This window comes from Poecilia formosa, unplaced genomic scaffold, assembly GCF_000485575.1.
Source record: "Poecilia formosa unplaced genomic scaffold, Poecilia_formosa-5.1.2 Scaffold69, whole genome shotgun sequence".
Taxonomy (NCBI): Eukaryota; Metazoa; Chordata; class Actinopteri; order Cyprinodontiformes; family Poeciliidae; genus Poecilia; species Poecilia formosa.
This window is the reverse complement of record NW_006800008.1, coordinates 1182594-1200493: the sequence shown is the minus strand read 5'-3', so window position 1 is coordinate 1200493 and position 17900 is coordinate 1182594. Positions and strand designations below refer to the sequence as shown.

General features: G+C 38.7%; 1 protein-coding gene and 1 long non-coding RNA gene across 5 annotated transcripts in view; one reads left to right on the top strand and one right to left on the bottom strand.

Annotated features, from left to right (window-relative positions):
• chrm2a (cholinergic receptor, muscarinic 2a) overlaps positions 1-9821 on the bottom strand; it is a 71188-nt gene extending 61367 nt beyond the window's left edge. The window contains exon 1 of the mRNA XM_007555260.2: positions 9682-9821. The gene's annotated coding sequence lies outside the window, so the exon portion shown is untranslated. The remainder of the gene's footprint in view (positions 1-9681) is intronic.
• LOC103140232 (uncharacterized) overlaps positions 1-16127 on the top strand; it is a 61242-nt gene extending 45115 nt beyond the window's left edge. Inside the window, exons 4-6 of one of the 4 annotated variants that reach the window (XR_001662540.1) lie at positions 2895-2983; positions 15634-15734; positions 15991-16096. This is a non-coding gene — a long non-coding RNA (uncharacterized LOC103140232). Of the gene's footprint in view, positions 1-2894; positions 2984-10814; positions 11546-15633 lie in introns of those variants that run through there. The other 3 variants (XR_476489.2, XR_476488.2, XR_001662539.1) reach the window with 3 other exon arrangements.
• Positions 16128-17900: the final 1773 nt, after the last annotated feature.

The following is a 17900-nucleotide window of genomic DNA, read 5'->3' as shown; positions in this document are numbered from 1 at the left end:
CTTCCACTTAAAAGTAAGTTGATTGATGTTGGTTTAATTGCAACGTGTCATAAATACTGTCAGGCGATCTGTGGTAAATCATCGAAAATCGAAAGTTGTGTGCAACAAGAATCCCTGCTGCCTGCTTTTTCTTCCTCAATCATCTTTTGTATCTGGTGTCATTTCTTGCTTCCAAGATCAACTCCAAAGCTTCTGTCAAATCGAAACGAAAAGCAACCAAAGTCTTTTTACGGTTGCCTTTCGTCCCCTGAAATACCGATCTCTCTCCCTGTTGGCTAATTGCTTGTTAGTGCTCCAGGCCAACAAGAAGCAAAAGTCACACAGGGCTACTTCAAAAACGCCCACGCACGCAGCATCTGCAGCGGCCCACTGAGATATGAAGGCGCTCTGTCGTGTTTGTGCCATTTACGGTACAAGAGTTGGGGTTTCTGTTGTTCAGATTTAAACAGAACATCCCAATCTTAACCCAATCCTTTCTTGAGTTTGTGTCCTCGTTACCAAACTGTTAAAACAAAAGCTTTTTGTGTGAATGCAGTTTAAATTCTCTGTGTTGTTATTTTGGTCCAAGATGTCTTTGAATGTTCTGTCGTGGAGGTATTTGGCTCTCTGGCAATTTGTAATCGCTTCTCCCTGTCAAGAGCAGGTGACAGAAGATTGGTCTACTGAAATCTGAATGCTTCGTGGAACAAATGATAACAGTCCAGCCAAAAACTGGAGTGGCCGTCTGGAATTTTCTGGCTCCGAGTAATTGGGAACTGGGAATGGAGGCCCGACATTAATGCCAGATGAGCGGCAAGACTGAGGAACACCTGAGGTTTTTGGAGTGTGCGTCACATTTGGAGGAACCTCCAGAGATCTTTAGAACGTTGCTGTGAATCCTCTGCCTCTGCTGCTGCTTCGATGCTGTTCAGATGCAGGAAATGAATGCTGCAGAGAAAGGACGATCCAGTTCAGCAAAGTTCCTCCACCAAGGACGATCTGCATCAAGTTTGATTAAAAAGAAAACCCCGCTCTGCGATGCAAATAATAAGGACAAATAGATTAGAATGTTTTGAAGCTCTGGGACATTTTTACGTTCTCGTCTAAGAGGCACCGCTAAAGAATCATCAATCCATGTCCTGCAATTCAAAATCACAGCAGAGCCATGAACTAATCATTGATATGAATGCTTCTTTGAACCATTGCCAAGTCTGCATTTTTTTATACACATACACACACCAATATGGTTTTGTTTCATATTAAATGTTTCAGCTTTAATTTATAACTTCAAAAATCTATACTGCACCCATCTGAAATGTAAACAGTTGGCTGAAAATATCGCAACCCTGATTTGTTTAAATAGATATGCATGCATTTATAAACCCACTCTAGAAACATAAACAGTTTGTCTGAGTTGTTTTATGAAGCATTAATGGATGATGTAAATTCCTCTTTACTCTAAACCTTTACATTTGTAAACATTTGTACATAGAAGACAATATAAAAATAATTTCTATTTTTATTTATCATTCATTGACAACATATACATTCTGAAGCATGTACCTAATTTTTTTAAAGACATGAATTAATATGAATATTGTGATTGTTATCTCTTTCTGCCAGGCTAGTTAAGCAATGGTGCGGAAGTAGACAGTGTTTCTAACTGATGGATCATGTTAATGGATTAAGTGGTGGTAATGATCCCACAGAACATGATAATGCAGATCCTTTCAGCTCAATGCAATATTTAAGACAATCCAGGCACATGGGACATCGAATGAACACAAAGTTGCATTGTGAGACAGTTGATTTCCCTTTTCATTGAAATTGCAGGCTGCCACCAGGAAACAATCCCCATATGTGGGAAATTAGTTTTATCGCAAAGGTGAATGGACTTGGCAGGAATTGGTAGTGGAGCAGCTGCATTACGAAATGGTGCTGAATGAGACTGACATACTGATGTCCAGTGTTTTCTGACGATATTCACTGTTAGTTGTATACAGTGATTTGCAGAAGTAGAAATTTTCCTTGAATCTTTTAGGATTTTTCAAGTTACCTCCACAAACTTTAATGTTATTAGGGGTAGATCAACACAAAGAACAAGCAGGGTTTCCCTCGGTGTATTATAAGCCTGGCGGGCCACCAGGCTTTACTTGTGCCCCCACCAGGCTTGGCATTGTTAATTTATAATTTTATTTTTTAATTATTGCCTTTTTAAGACTTTATAGTTGGTGTTTAGGCATTAAACACTTCTAATAATGCATAACTATCAAAAGAGCAAGTGATATTTTCAAATTTCCTGTCAGGTTTAAACATTTTTTAACTCAAAAACATGGCGGGCAGCTGGATGAATAACTGCCCTAGCACCGGGCTTAGCAAGTTTTCTGGGGGAAACCCTGAGGTAGATTATTGTTTTGGAGTTATTTCTAAGCAAACTGCCTATTTTGAAGCCTTATCAAATTTCCTTTCAGTGTAAGTCTCAACAAAAGTCGGTACATTGTTCAACTAAGAGTCATTCTCTCTCTTTCTGCTTCCTGCTCTCCCTCCACACCTGCAATCCATTAGCTAATCAGCCCTTGTCTTTCAGTCTGTTGTATTTTTACACCTCTTCTGCTTTTACTCTTTCCTGGCTCCTCCTGTTACATCTTGTCATTTTCCTCCTTGTACCCAGGCTGTATGTAAGTTCTTGTACATGATCATTTTTTATTTGAATATATCACGATCTACTCAACATTCTGTCTGCATTCGGGTCCACCGTATGAGAATTAGTGAAATCACAGTGGCAACGTCGGTCTTTTCTGTAGCCTTACTGAAACAAAACGGAGCTGGAACTGATTTAATCTGCAGATGGTGATAAAATCAAATAAAAAATGTGCCAGAACAAGTGAAATATCCACTAATATTCTTATCCACAGTGATCCATAAATGTGAACGTGGGCTTGATGGATTCTTTAGACACCATAGGAAGAAACTGACTCAGGAATTGGAGATAATACAGTTTAAAGTAAGTATTCCTGTAGAATGTAATTTACTTGAAGTTAAGTTTTATTATCGAATCTGAATGTACATGTTGGACAGAATTACTACCTCTAAATGTATTCAGTGTGTTCATATGGTCTCCTTCTTGCAAGCGTATTCTGAAAGTGAAACATTAAGGGTTAAAATGGGCCATTTTGTTTACAACTTGCTGCTGTTGCTCTCATGTGGAATCAGTATCTAAATTAGTGATAAAGTATCGATTTCCGACGTCTGAACTGGTTCCAGAGCCATGAATGCCAGTTTAGTCACAGATCCAGTTCCTTACCTGTAAATTCATTCACAGGCAGATGGTGAATCATATCTTAAGCACCATTTTCCAAACATGTCTCCACATGTCGCATTTTAAATGTGAGCTTCATGATTTTTCCCATGAGCTCATCCTGACACCAAACTCCGTCAGATTTTATGAGCAATTCTTATGCCACTGAAACCATTCATATGTTGGTGAAATATGCTGACTGAGTGCTTAAGTACTTCTTATTCCTCCAATCCCAAGTCCTTTGTTCCAAATGCAATTACTTGGGTTTGTTTCATCTAACGCTCTCTGTCTACAGGATAATGACCTTAAGGAGGAATCGCACTCCTCCCATCCTTTCCAATCAATGCCACTTCATGCAGTGGTTTAGCGGCACCTCGTATAGCATAGCTCTGCAGCCATTCAGCGTCTGATAAGGAGGATAGCAAAGGGTATAGTGGCCACTTGTCCTTCTAGCTGGAAGAAACGGCCTCAGCATACGGAAATCTGAAGTGAGGAAATTGCACCGTGTCAATATTTAGGGTTAAAAAACCATTTGCAGTTCTGGTTGTAAGTTTATCATTGAAACATATTAAATTGCTGCTTTGAAATTATGTATTTGACATTTATTTTACACTGATAACAGCAGACAGTGTAACTGAATCTTAAAAGTTGCAGTTAAATGCAAGAATGTGAACATAAGTATACAGCGATATGAAAACGTTGTGGCACTTAAATGTTTGAAATCATCGAAGAAATGTTAAAATAAATGACCTGTAGCAACAAGAACTGACGTAAACTTTACTGGCAAATGATCTCAAAATGAAATGCATAAAAACTTCAAAAGAAATTAATAAATAAACACAAAGTTTTTGACATACTGTATATCTGTCAAAAAAAAAAACTGCAACAAAGTAATTTTGGAACTGCAGTGAAACGCAACGTGAGCCGCTATCCACAAACAGAAACACTAATGGAACGGTGGCGAACCAGTCCAAGAGTGACAGGCGAGTCAAAATGACTGGACTCACCCAGAAGGCCATAAAAGGAATCCAGAACAGCATCCACAGCACTGCAGGCTTCGTTTGCTCCAGTTAAACTCAGTGTTTATGATTCAACAATAAGAAACAGAATGACAACAATGGGGCGCAAAAACAACTGCTTACCAAAAACAAAAACAAAAATGGATAAAACAAACAAAAAGACATGTCTCAAGATTTGCCAAAGACCTACTGATGAAACCCCAGACTTTCTGGAAAGTATGTGGACTGGTGAGACAAAATTGGGACCTTTTGGCAGATCTGTGCCTTGTCACATCTGGTGCAAAGCTAACACTGTAATTCCAAAAAAAAATATCGTGCCCCCAATCAAATGATGGAGATAATGTTAAGATTTGAGAGCACTTTGCTGTTCATGACCTGGAATGCTTGATGTAATAACTGGATCAGCAGAAAATGTGAACTAAAACAATTATTTTTTGAAGAAGAATCGGTGAAACTTCCACGATGATTTAAAACACCCTTCATCTTTGAGGCAGTTGTTGCAACCAACTTGGCATAATCACCTAAAACTTTTAGCGAGCCATTACTTTTTTCACAGAGTCAAGTAGACTGGAGCACAGCCAATATGCTCAAAAATACACAGCCGGTCGAATACCCTTCAGCAACTTGCACCTTAAACATAAACTTATTGTACTTAAACGATCGTAGTTGTGCTTTTTCTGCTCCAGATCCAGTTATTTATGTTTTTTTTTTGTTTGTTTGTTTGTTTGGAATAATCCAAAGAAGCTGAAACTCTAGTGCCGTTAGCCATCACGAAGCGAGTTTAACATGAGAGACCAACAAAAAGTCCCTGTTCAAGAGAATCAACACATTTAAGGTGGAATTTGCAGTTACTTATATAGAGACAGGCTAAAAGTCTTCTGGATAATCAGACAAAGTCAAGTGAAAATTACGAGAATGTAATGTATAAAGAAGTCAATAGAAGGCAGTTCACACCTGTTGACATCTAGTCAAGCATGGTGGTGGCAGCATCATTCTGTGGGACTGTTTTGCTGCCAGTGATACTTGATAACTACAAAAACTAGGTGAAATAATGAAGATAAAAGGATTGGTGGCTATTTTATCAACTTTACCTCAAATCTACCGCTCTCCAGCTGGAACTTGGACAAAACTGGACTCTCCAACAGAACAATGATTGCTTTTGAAAAAAAAATAAAGGGAACATTAAGTCTTTAGAAACTCTTGATCTCAAATATAATGGTTATGTGATCTAGGTACACTTTTTAAAGGGGCATTTAACCAAATAATAATTGGAAACTAGTCTATCTTTGAGCTTTACGCACCTCATTCTGTGAGGTCTTCTGCATCTATTTATTTCTTTTAGAATTTTTTGTGGAATTCATTAAACGTGTTTGATCATAAATCCTCTCCTCAAAAAAAAAGAAAAAAAATGCATCATAAGAGCTCAAAGGCACATGACGTTTATGGTCTTAATGACTGCATGCAAACGAGTTGAACTGTAGATAGACATTCATCGTGCTCATCCAGTTCTCCACATATATGTGAATGGTATGTTTACTGTTACGTAAACCACTTCACAGAATCTCCTTTCATCTCTCCCTTTGGATTTCCATACATTAGTCAAGCCATTCTTCTGCTTCTGCCAAAGTGAAGCTTCATTCAACACCCAGTCGACAGCGAACAGAGCCCCCCCAACTCATCCACACCAGGCAAAAATAAAATTTTAATTACGTAAAAAAAACAAAAAAAAAAACAGGGGTGTACTGACAGGAAAAGACAGCGATTAGAGCAGGAGCTCGGTTGCGAATACAGGAGCCTGCTGTGGTTGAAAGCGTGATAATTAGACATTCCTTTCTGTGAGTGCCAGATACAAAGATTCGCTAATGTGCACCGAGCACAACCGGGACGCTCGTGTCCATGGAATAACGTCTAAATTTAACTTTTGCAAAAAACGCAACCTGGTCTCGAACACTGATTCCACAGCTGCCAAAAACACAGATTTAGAAATATGTGTTCAATGTGCAGTCATGGTAAGTAGCAGCTCTGGCATGAGCCTCCTCCTTCTGTCTCTTTTCTCTGTATTCCATGTGAATGTTGCCAAGAAAGCAAGTAATTTGCACTCTTTACACGTTTGGCTATTATGAAGCACAATCATGGCTGACGTCTTCATATAAGAACTATGTAAAACTGAACTCAAACCTGCCAACAGGGGGCACTGTGCTCCACATTTAGGCTCATAAACAGGCAGATGACGACCAATCGTCACCTTACTTTAATCTATGATGACCAATGTATTTTTAACACAGTTCTCTTCAGAGTATATCGTCTGTTTAGTGATATGAGTTGAGTCAGTGGAGGAGGTTTGAATTGGGGCAAATCACACAGCTGTCCTTGGAAAACCTGAGCAGGTTTACAAAGTGTGTAACAACAAAGACAGAAAACTAATCAAACAGCTCTACAGTCACGCAGCAAGCAAACCTAATCCATCACCATCAGCGTGGAAGACAGGGCGATAAGTGAAAATAGACAGCAGAAAGTCCAGGGTGCGTCTTGGAAGATGCACAGAGAGAAAGCTGCAGAGATGAAATGCAGTGCTGAGACGTGGGTTGGAGTTTAGCAAAGGCTTACAGAAGCAATAGACCACAGCCAAGAAGCACTTTAGTTCATGATGTGAAAGCCCTACCTCTAACCCAACCCAGAAAAGATCCAAAACACCCAAAGATATCGACCAATGTCTGAGGTTAAACGTTGATTGGGAATGATCAAATTTCCTGGTACAGCTGCATCAACATTTTTGGGTCTTTTTTAAAAAAAAAGAAGGATGAAGACATTTCTAAAAACAAAAAAAATGTTGCAGTTAGGAATGTTAAACGTAAAAGAATATATATTTTAGGTTCCCAATGTCTTTCAGCTATAGATGATTACAAATCTATTTTATTGTAAATACAGGAACTTAGTTTATGAAGGGCAGCAACCATAACGAGTCCCTTGATGCTAGCTCCTAAAGCTAATCCTCGCTAGGCTAGTAGGCTTTGAAGCTGCAATATGAAGTCAGTTTGGTTACAAATGTAAGTTGTGTAAAGTAAGTGGATAAGTTTAGGAAATTAAAAATTATGGCTGACAATTTGAGTATTAACCAAATATTACAGAAAAGTACATTTACATTCTCGCCATACCATTACTCAGAAACTGATAAATAAATCACATTAAAACTTTATTTGCAACATAAAGTAGTAAGTGTCAGATTTTCTATGGTTTCTTGTGAACCTCTAGTTCAAACACAAAAATACCTGAAGTTAATCATTCTGAGCTTTACTACGAATTCTTTAAAACAGAGTTTGAGATTTTAGACACTTTTATTCTATTTGTTGAAACACTTTCAGTGTTTTTTTTAGAATGCATTTAGCTAAGTGTAGATTTTTTTTTTTTTTTACTTTTGTAGAAACATAAACACTGTTTGTCACCTCACATTTGTGTTTAGTACAAATTCTGAGGAGGCTCCTAGGACCCCAAACTTGTTGATTCATGACCCATAATTGGCCCCCCAACCCCAACTTTAGAACCATAGTTCCAAATGGCAGCAGCTTGGATTTCCTGATTATAAAGTGCAGCTTAAAAGCAGAAAATTTGTATTCCAATCACAAATGTCTTATCATTCCCTTCATGAAAATGCAGAGCTGAAACTCAGGACCGACCTTCCCACATGCCATCCGTAAGACACCCAGGCGACACCAGCCCTCTCTTCAAACAAGTCCAATTACAGCTGGGAACTCAAAGTCAAGCCAGAGAGCTCATTTAAACACACAGCACTGGGTCAAAGTGAACACACTGTGTTGCTCTGCTGTACAGCTCTTCTAAGCAAAGCATTACAACCTCGAATCCCTCAAATTTACATTTTGTCAGATGCCCGAGTAGCTGTTGGAATAACAGAATAATTGTCATTTTTATCAGCAGAAGCAGAAATGATTTCCTCTCCACATCCATCCATCCATACAGCAGCAAGAGTCATCAATTCCGTACAAGCCACTGAATCATGCAAATTCAATTTTCTTTTAGCATCTCAGGGAAATAAAATGGTCAGACTCTAAAACCTACCTCAGCCATCACCAGCCGCCCCACCGCGCTGATGATCCACTGAAAACGAAAAATCTGCCCCCTTCTGCCAGAAACCATCATTTCTGCTCTGAGTTGATGTTTTGGTTAGAAAAGAAGTGAAACGCGGTGGAGCCAAAAGAAAACATACGTCTAAGTGAAAATGAATATTGCTCCCTATTAGATTCATTGAAGAAAAAAAAAACTACATGTATCTATTTCAAGTGCATGGCTTTAAAAATCCGAGCATAAGAAATTATATTTATGATAAACAAATGTAACCGAATGTGAAAGTCGTGTTGTTCCAAATCCAGTCTGTTGCGCCGTTTTACGCACATATGGCGCGGCTGCGACGCAAATCTTCTCTATTTATCCCATCTTTAAAAAAAACAAACAAACATGACCTTAACACGACTCTTACTACTAAATTTACCATCACTGCCGAACATTTGGCGGATTTAATCGGAAACTAAAATGCGTGCGCGTCTCTTATATATATATATATATATATATATATATTTTTTTTTTTTTTTTTTTTTTTTTTTTTTTCTGGGTCTGTGTTCGGCTGCTGTACATGAATGGATGTAGGTTTAATGACACGACGGACACCAAAATGTGAACAAATACAATAAGTTTGTTACATGCGAGAGCGCGCGTGAATCCAGAGCGCATCGAGAGCGCAAAAAACAAAATAAGCAAAGGAAACATCTTGTAAAAGAAGTTCAGCAGACTGGTTGGGAATACCCGGACACGCTGATGTTTCAGCCTGTTTCAGACAATCAGTGTTTGGGATCGCGCGCAAATTTGGCGCAGAGAAATCCATTGAGAAAATTCGCATTTGCACAGATTCACAAAATGCACCACGTCCATCACTGGAGTCCCGAAGAAGCTCCGTATGGCAGCTGAGGATCAGGCATCCAATATTTCCCTGACATCACCGCTAAACAAACAGCCGCGTTTTTTCCTGATCATCTCATCAGTAAAATATCGTAAACATGCACACCATTGTGTTTTTCCCCCAGGTAAGTTACAACCGAGAAACGGAGAACAACTTTATGAAATTCTGCGAGATTTCTTCACGACATTGTCACCATGGATGCTAATTAAACTATTTGAGAAATGTGGCGGTCAGCATCTAGAAAGTCTGAGCTTCAACGCTCAGATCCTCCTGCAGACATGATCCACGCTGTCTGTCAGAAAAAAAAGAAAAAAAAAGCGCTCAATTTGGAGCTTTTAGATGAACCAATTACTGGATGCGCCAGGATGCAGGTCGGCTGTTGCACATGAGTGAGGGGGGAATAGATCGAAGCTTACCCGCGCGTATGCCGTCCCGATGGCGTCTTTCGGGTCGCTTCATGCCACCGTGGCTGCATGTCTGAGGACATGATTGTGGAGACGAGCTTCTGGAGACGAGAAGCGCGTCGGCTGCACAGGAGAGAGGAGGGGGGCGGGGGTGTTGGAGGCAGAGAGAGAGAGAGCGCAAGGGAAAAGAGGGGAGAAGTGAGGAGGCATTTCCAAGCTTCGAGGAGTCATTGTCATATATATGTTAAGGAAGTAGAGACGGCGCGCCGTTAAAATGAACCAATTCTGTCCCATAGTGGATATTGTTCCCTCTGGTTTGATTAAACACGTTGCTTTTAATTAATTAAGCTGTGACAAAGTCAGATATGTATATTTTTTTCTTTTATTAACGCCTACTTTCATTATTTTAAAAACTGCTTAAATCGAGATTATAGTGAAAAAAATTAATCAGAATGTTTTACTGACATCTACTGGGGGAGAACTTAGTGCTGTTGTTTCCCTCTGTAAGCGCCACTGGGCCAGACCACTGTACAGCAGATAGATCCCCATAGCATGATGCTGTCACCACTATGTTTCAACATGTACACAGATAAAAGCCGCTAATCAGTTCCTGATTCATGTTTTCTGAACAGCTGTAACATTATGTTCTCGTTTTTGAACTTCAACTTCCATTAACTTATGCAAAAAACTTGTTAGGCTCACAATGAACAGATAACTTTTTCATTGAGCTCTGTGATGACCCCAGGCTTTTCCTTCCTGAGCACAGAGCCATAATATTCCCCTTTCACAGTTTCAAACAACTGAACTAATAATCTCTCAGCCGGAGCTCATCTGGAGGACATTTCTGTTTCATTCTAACGAGTGTGATCTAAAATACACATTCGTATGCATTCAGATTTAAATGATTTGTGCCATTATGTGTCAGCAGTCAAAAAACAAAATCCATCAAGTGGAAGTTGTTTAGGTTTTGCAAGTCTGCTCTAGTTCAATTTAACAATGTACCTGCAAAATCTGCGACGGCAGTCGTCTGAAATGAAGACAGTTTGGATGTGAAGCAGGAAAAATGAGGAATGAAATAATGCACAAAGTACAGGTTGTTCTCATCTTGTCACAGATGTTTGACGCGTTTTGACGTGTTTTCACAGCGCCAGAGCAGCTCCAGGAAGGGTGACGCCGAATGTTATAAACACGACAAAAAGACCTGTCTGCTCGCATTCGGAAACCTGAATACCGGAGCCAAAAACGCAGCGAATTCACCCACCACATCCTATTCACAATACATCTGCAGCACATGACTCACTGTTTAGGCACACAAAATGTTCATTACTCATATAAGAGTGTGCATGTTGGTGCCGAGAGCAGTCGCCTCATTGGCCGTGGACGGATCATGTGCTGCAAACGCTCCTGTGTTATGTTGATGAACAGGACGGCCTCAAAGGCCGGCTTGAGTGCACCGCAATTAGTTACAGAAAATCACAGTTTTAATGGACTCTCTTTTTGCTAAATTAAGGGAGACGGTGAACAAAGAGTCATCTCGTGCACCATCATGTAAATGGGAAATGCATCGGATATGTGCATATGTAAAAGGAAGTGCTGATGTACTTTTCTTTTATGGCGTCAGAATTGTTGAGGCCGCCGTTTCATCTGATCAGGTGTTTTAAACTCTGACAGCAGCTTTGTTTTGTTCACAACTTGTAGATTTTGATCTTTTCCATCCAGGATAAAGTGATGTCTTCAATGTTCATCGACACTATAGATAAAGCAACATGTTCACCAATAAAGACGTTCAAACCTTCGCTAAAACGGAAAAGAAAATCTGAGATTTGACTCTGGAAATAAGTTGATTCATGAGGAATAAAAAGCTCAACAAAATGAATGGATTTGTTTGATATATATAATCACATTTTCACAATAATTTACTAGCCAAGAAGGTTAAAATCTATTTATATTATCTCCATAATAAGCTACAAAATAATCTCCACAAGTCAAAACTTTATCTGAAAAACAAGAACACTTTTAAGATATTTATTTTGTGGATGTTATTTATCGGTTCTGTTTCTTGTGGGCTCTTTGTAAGAGAAAAAAGCTGCGGTTTTATGATCAATTCAACGGGTAAATTCTAAACTTTTATTGAAAAGTATGAGCTGTTTGTAAGAATTATTTTCAGTTTTATTGGAAAATGAGTCGAGAGAAGACTGGACACTTCTTTTGTCTTGTTGTTTTCAAAAAATGTTTAAATCAAAATCTAATCAAATTTTATTTGTACAGCACATTTCAGCAGCAAGGCATTTCAAAGTGCTTTACATCATTAAAACACAAAAACTCAGAGTCATGCAACATTGAATAAACAATCAAAAACATTGACAATAAATAATGCAACCCGGTTTGTGGAAGATTTCTCAAAGCGCTGGGAAATGTCTCAAACAGACGGAAAGCTGGCGGTCATGAAGAGGACGACCGCCAGGCTCTCCAGGCCGCCCAAGGTTTTACTTTTAATTTTGAAAAAATGTTTCCAATAAGCACCAAGGTCACAGCATCAGCAGTTCAGTCAGTATTACAGCTTTTTTTTTTTTTTTTTGCAAAAAAACTAAAGTTTTAGTTCAATAGATCCAGAAAAAACATCAAAAGAGCTTAGTGGATTAAAAAAAAAGGGCGTGTCGTGAAATTTAAGTCTCATTTTATGGTTTTAAGTGATAAAACATGATAAGGTGTAAAAGCTGCCTGCGTTTGAGTGCCTGATTGAAAAACTACAAACAAATTTCAACCTATTTTGTGCAGCTACGTTAAGTCACAAGTTCACTTTTACACCAAAACTTGAAACTTCTTTTTCCTCATTTGGTTCTTTTCTGTCCGTCGGAGTGGTTCCAGCTCAGCTGTTACACTTCAAATCTGCATTAACGCCACCGATCTTTGAGCTTAACTACTTGAAGTGAAGTTAAAGTCTGCTGCCAGTCACAACGACCACTTCAGAGCACTTATTGATTACTGGGCTGTCCATCAATGCACCGCCGTCAAGCGGCTCCGACTGGAGGCTGAAAAGCATGAAGTGCCAGTTTGTTAAATGCCAGGAAATAATCCTCCTGATGTCTTGGAGCAGCTCTCCAACTTAGTGTCCTGAAGACTGGCAAGGAGCATCTGTGGTTGGAGAACAAAAATCAGCCTGGTCAGTAATTGTCCTCATTTTACTGATAAATGTAGGTTAGAAATTGGATTTATATCCTTTCCAGATTTTGCTTGAACTAAAATATTGAGTTGGACTTGGTTTTCCCGTTTCACGTTGTCCAGTTTCAGTGCCAAACAGTTTAAAATAATTTTCCAAGCAGAATTTGAGATGCTTTGTGTTCTGGGTGAGCTCCACCTGTAATTGGCTCCAGCTGTTCGTTATCTCCTCCACTGCTGCAGTGTGTGTTTATGTTCTTACCTTTGTCACTATCTGCATTCCCATCGACCATATGATTGCACAATTTGATATTTGAAACATAAATTCGCATATTGGAAACATTCTACTTGTAGAAAAAAGTTTTGATGCTTAGATGAGGTAGTTTTTTTTTGTTCTTTTTCTGGCCGTAATGAAATTGTAATGGAAACTCCTTTTTCGCGCTACATGTGATCAACCAGCATCCTGCTGCATGTTGGATCCTCACAACAACTTACCAAATTATGACACGTGGATATCATCTCAAAGTCATATTTTTATCTGTTTTTTATATTTGCATGTTAAGATGGATGGCATCTACATCTTTTAAATAAAAATTTATTTTAAAAAGTAGGATTTTTGTTACAAGTTTTGATCTTTTTTATCCTTTCTGGATAAATCTAACAAAAAATAAACCAGTTGCAGAAAAGAGAGGACATAATGGAGGTGAAACACAATAAACAAAACCAATTGAGACGATAGACGAGCCAATCCAAGCAGCTGTCACACAATTTGACGCGCCAACTAATTAATTACCCTCCTGATTCAGCAATGCAATGACAGTCTTCACTTTTCTGAATCATAATCATCGTTGTTCGCTCTCAGAAATTACATGTTTTCCTCGGGTGCAAATCTCGCCTCTTTACCTCCGCTTCCTGTTTGCCATCGTTTGAGTGAAGGGAGTGTTGTTTATGCATCAGCCATTTTGAAGTACGGTGACTTGTCTCCTGCTTGTCTAAGATTTGCTGAGCTTTTGGATGTTTGTGTTTGGCAGGCCCATTAGCATGGGAAAAGCTCCACTTCATCACGACCCGACACCCCAGGCACACCCAGGAATCCTAAAAACCTTCTCCGTTGCATTTTTTCCCCCCCGTTTTCCCTTTCAGCACCAGAACTAATTTAGCCCACTATTGCACATTACTCAAATTTGTAATACATGACTGTATATGCATTTGAAATGTCATTTGTAACTAGCATGAGATGACTTTTAGCCCCTCTTTGACAGGGTTACTTCTTTCCTCTTTAGTTTTTGTTTCAACTAACAGGGTGATGCTGCTTTGGCTAAATAACACAGAAGTGCTAGTTTTAGCTTGAAATGTTAGACATTATTGTCTCTAACTGGGTAAAAACACAAGCAAACCATCTTGTGAAAAGAAGAAACTGCATCAGTTCCTATGGAAAAGTGTCACATTTAAACCAAATATGGTGTAAAACACACTTTAGCACTTTTTAATAGTAAAATATTTACCTTCTTACAGATTTCTTTTGTGGTTTTATGTCAAACCTAAATGTTTCAGTTAATAAAATCTAATTTATGTCTGAATACAGTTTACAGTTTTAATGATCCCAAATCTAGAAAACCCCCTAAACTGTTTTTTTTTTTTTTTTCCAATCTTAGTGGCAACAATTTTAATCAAATATTCACAATACTGATTGATTTAAACAACTCCATTTTCCATTATAGTTTTAGTTCAGCCTCATTGGTTGAGTTTGACAAACAGAGGGGGTCTTCCATCGGATCGTTTTCCTGCTGCAGGTTCTTCGTGTTTGTCCCACAAAGAGAGAAATTCATGGTTCCTTCAAACAGGGCGAAGCACACGGTCACAGTGAAACCGGCTCTGAGTGCTTTCTCACACCACCGTACCATATTTCTAACCAGCAGTCTGTTCAAATAACAGACGACGGTGGAATTTCTCGATTTGCGGGTATTCCTCTTCAGCCGAACCGTGTCAGTACAGCTTGTTATGACTTCTGCTGTTTGTCTCATCAAGTCTTTTGACGGGTTGCACAGAGCGCCTCGGCTCTACCCAGCGTTCAGTTCCTGCATCCAGCTGATTGGTTTCCTGGTCAGCTTTCTGTGGTTGCGTCTCGTTTTGCAGCAGAGAAATCTGTTGGAAAACGTCTGGAGGAGGGGTTTCCTTCTCCTCCCTTTTTAGATGCTATTCTGCTGTGTCTAATAATTTAGATGGAGTCTGTAGAACTTGATTACAGGCCGAGGAGGAGAACGACTCATTTGATCCGATTGTTTTAGACCTCGGACCAACCTGAGGCACTGTGAGTTTCTTAGGGCCCTCAGACCACCAGGGGGCCCCCATGAGCACCAGCCTAGTGTGATAAAAATATTTCTATATTTAAAATAACATTGAATAATATAAATTAAGTGTTACTAAACATGGAAAACCTATTTCCAAAGTCAAAGAAAAGGGATTGAAAACCCTTTGTAAAAAAAAAAAGCATGAGATACAGAAACCTTGAGCTCCTGTAATTTGTACATCACAATTATTTATAAAGTCTCAGTATTTATACTGTGTTTTAAAGGACTAGTTTCCACTGATTGATCAGCTGAAATATAAAAAAGTGGAAGATTTGTTTTGAGTTGAATGAAAGTGACCTCTGCAGGTCTGAAATCTGATCATCTTGGATTGTAACGGGTCAACAATATCTCATAACAAGAAATAACAGTATTTTATAAAACCTGTGATCAGCTACAGCCTCTCTGTCACTCTGGGTTTTCTCTCATTCGTTCTTCTCTTCTGCTCTTTCCAAAGGGATTCGGTTGGATTTACGTGGAGGAACGTCGATTTTCTGCTTTGGATCCCAGATGTGTAGAAGAGAAACGGCGCCACAGACGTCCTGCACCTCCCGGCCGGTATCGACTTCATTTTTTTGTTTCACACTAAACTCACCTGAAGTGTTAGAAACCGAAACGTTTGACAAACTCCACCTATTTAAGCTTGTGACATGGAAGCAGCCGTTTTCATTTTTCTTTTGTTTTTCGGCATCAACATTATGATGCAGCTCTTTGTAACTAACATGCGCTTTACTGTATGTGGTGGTGATTATGAGGAGTGAATTATACTATTGATCCAGTTCCATTCATGTAATAAGAGTCGTTGGCTTTGCAGGTAAAAATGGACGATTTAATGGAGCTGAAGAGTTTTCTGGAATGTCTTCATTGTGTGTTTGTTTCAGCACAAATACGATTAAATCATTTCCACTTTGGTCGCAGTATAAATAAATAAAGTAACTTTTATTATAAAAAGATTTTATCTGAGAATGGAAGTGACATCTTACAGAAAAAACCTTTAATATGCTAATTTACCTTTATATAAAAGTAAAAATTAGTTACTTTTGCAACAGATGTATTTGTCCGTCTTTGAGCAAGGAAGGTGTTTTCTATGTGTGTGTTTTAAGCTCACGTTTTCTCTATAAAGAAAGGAGCTAAAGGATTGAAGTGGCTTATCTAAAATGCCTGGGGTTAATTGCTCTCAATCCAGGATCTGCTTTTGAATGTTTCCACGTCTCCAAATTAGTTCATTAGCAATTCTTTGCAATTCTTTTATAGTGTCTTAATTGAGGGTAATTAAGTGAAGTGATGGTATTAGTGGATTGGTGGACAAAGCATCAAAACCTTTGCACAGGGTGTAGCATACATGAATATGTCATTAATGGTGACACTCAAGGAAAAAGAAAAGCCTCCAACCTCTCTTTGTGCGAAGGCTTCAGATGGGCACCACACATTTGCCTGAAACGCTTTTTGTTATTTAGATAAGTGGGATAATTGCGACGACGGCGAACGCTGCTCCAGAGTGCAGATGTGCAGCAAAGCTGCGGCAAAATTGTGCAAACTAGCAAGATTTGACTCGGCGTGTCACGCCTCAGAGACGTTCTGTGAGGATTCCTGATCAATTATCGAATGCAAAAGTGTCACAAATTACTTTCTGTGGTAATGTTACAATCTCAGATTTAGTTCAGTTGTGGTGGCAGTTCCTGCCTTATCTGGTTGGATCTTATTAAATATGATAAATTAGGATTCTGCACCATAACGTCGTGTTGGTGAATACAATCTGTTGGGGTAACAATCACATTTCCTCGCAGTCGCTTCATATTTGTAAAGTGTTTCTGCTCACTCAAAACCAGATATTTATAAAAGTACCAAGAATCAATAGCTGTAAAAGAACTGCACTAAAAAAAACGCATTAATGCTGCTGCTGCGTCTAGAAGAGGATAATAATCATTTATTACTCCGATACGCAATCACACTAATGCATAACGGTGTCGTGTTTCTATGGTGCATCTTCATACTCCATTGAAATGAAAGGACATTTTCTGATTATGTATTTTCATAATCGCCTTTGATTTATGGTGCATTATTATACGAAGCGATTATCTTCAGGTCAAACTGACACAAATTAATCTTTTTCTTAATTTATTTGTGGATTTGTCCCTTAAAATTGTTTTTATTTGTGTTATATTTTTATTTTTTTTCTACTCCTCTGTTGTTTTCAGCAAATATTAGTTATTGTTTCGTGTTCAAACAGTTTTTGTTTATTGCTGCGCCTTTTGGCAGCATCTCTTGGTTATTATAAACTTTTCCGGTTTCTGTGTCGTCGTTTCCCAGACAAAAAGCCGAATGTCATGAATGTTGCTTCGTGTAATCTGAATAACTGAAGTTGGACTGGTTTAAACTCCATTAGATTCAAATTATGGCAGTAAAGATGTAGAAACAAAAAATTATTAGGACATGAAGGTAGAGAGTGATTTTTTTTACCCCCCTCATTAGATTTCTAAAACTACATGAGATTTTCTATGGGAGTCATTTGGTGTAAAATGTGTTGTCAGTCACTCGGCACATTTAGACCAAAGATTTTTTTTCACAACAAAAGATTTTGCCTACAAAAGCTGAAAACTGCAGTCTGAACACTTCAGTGTATCTCTGAAGCTTTTTGCGACATTCATGCGTTCAAAAACAGTCTGGACTCAACTGTGCAATAATTTGATGATATTTTTCATCACAATCTAAATAAAATTTGAA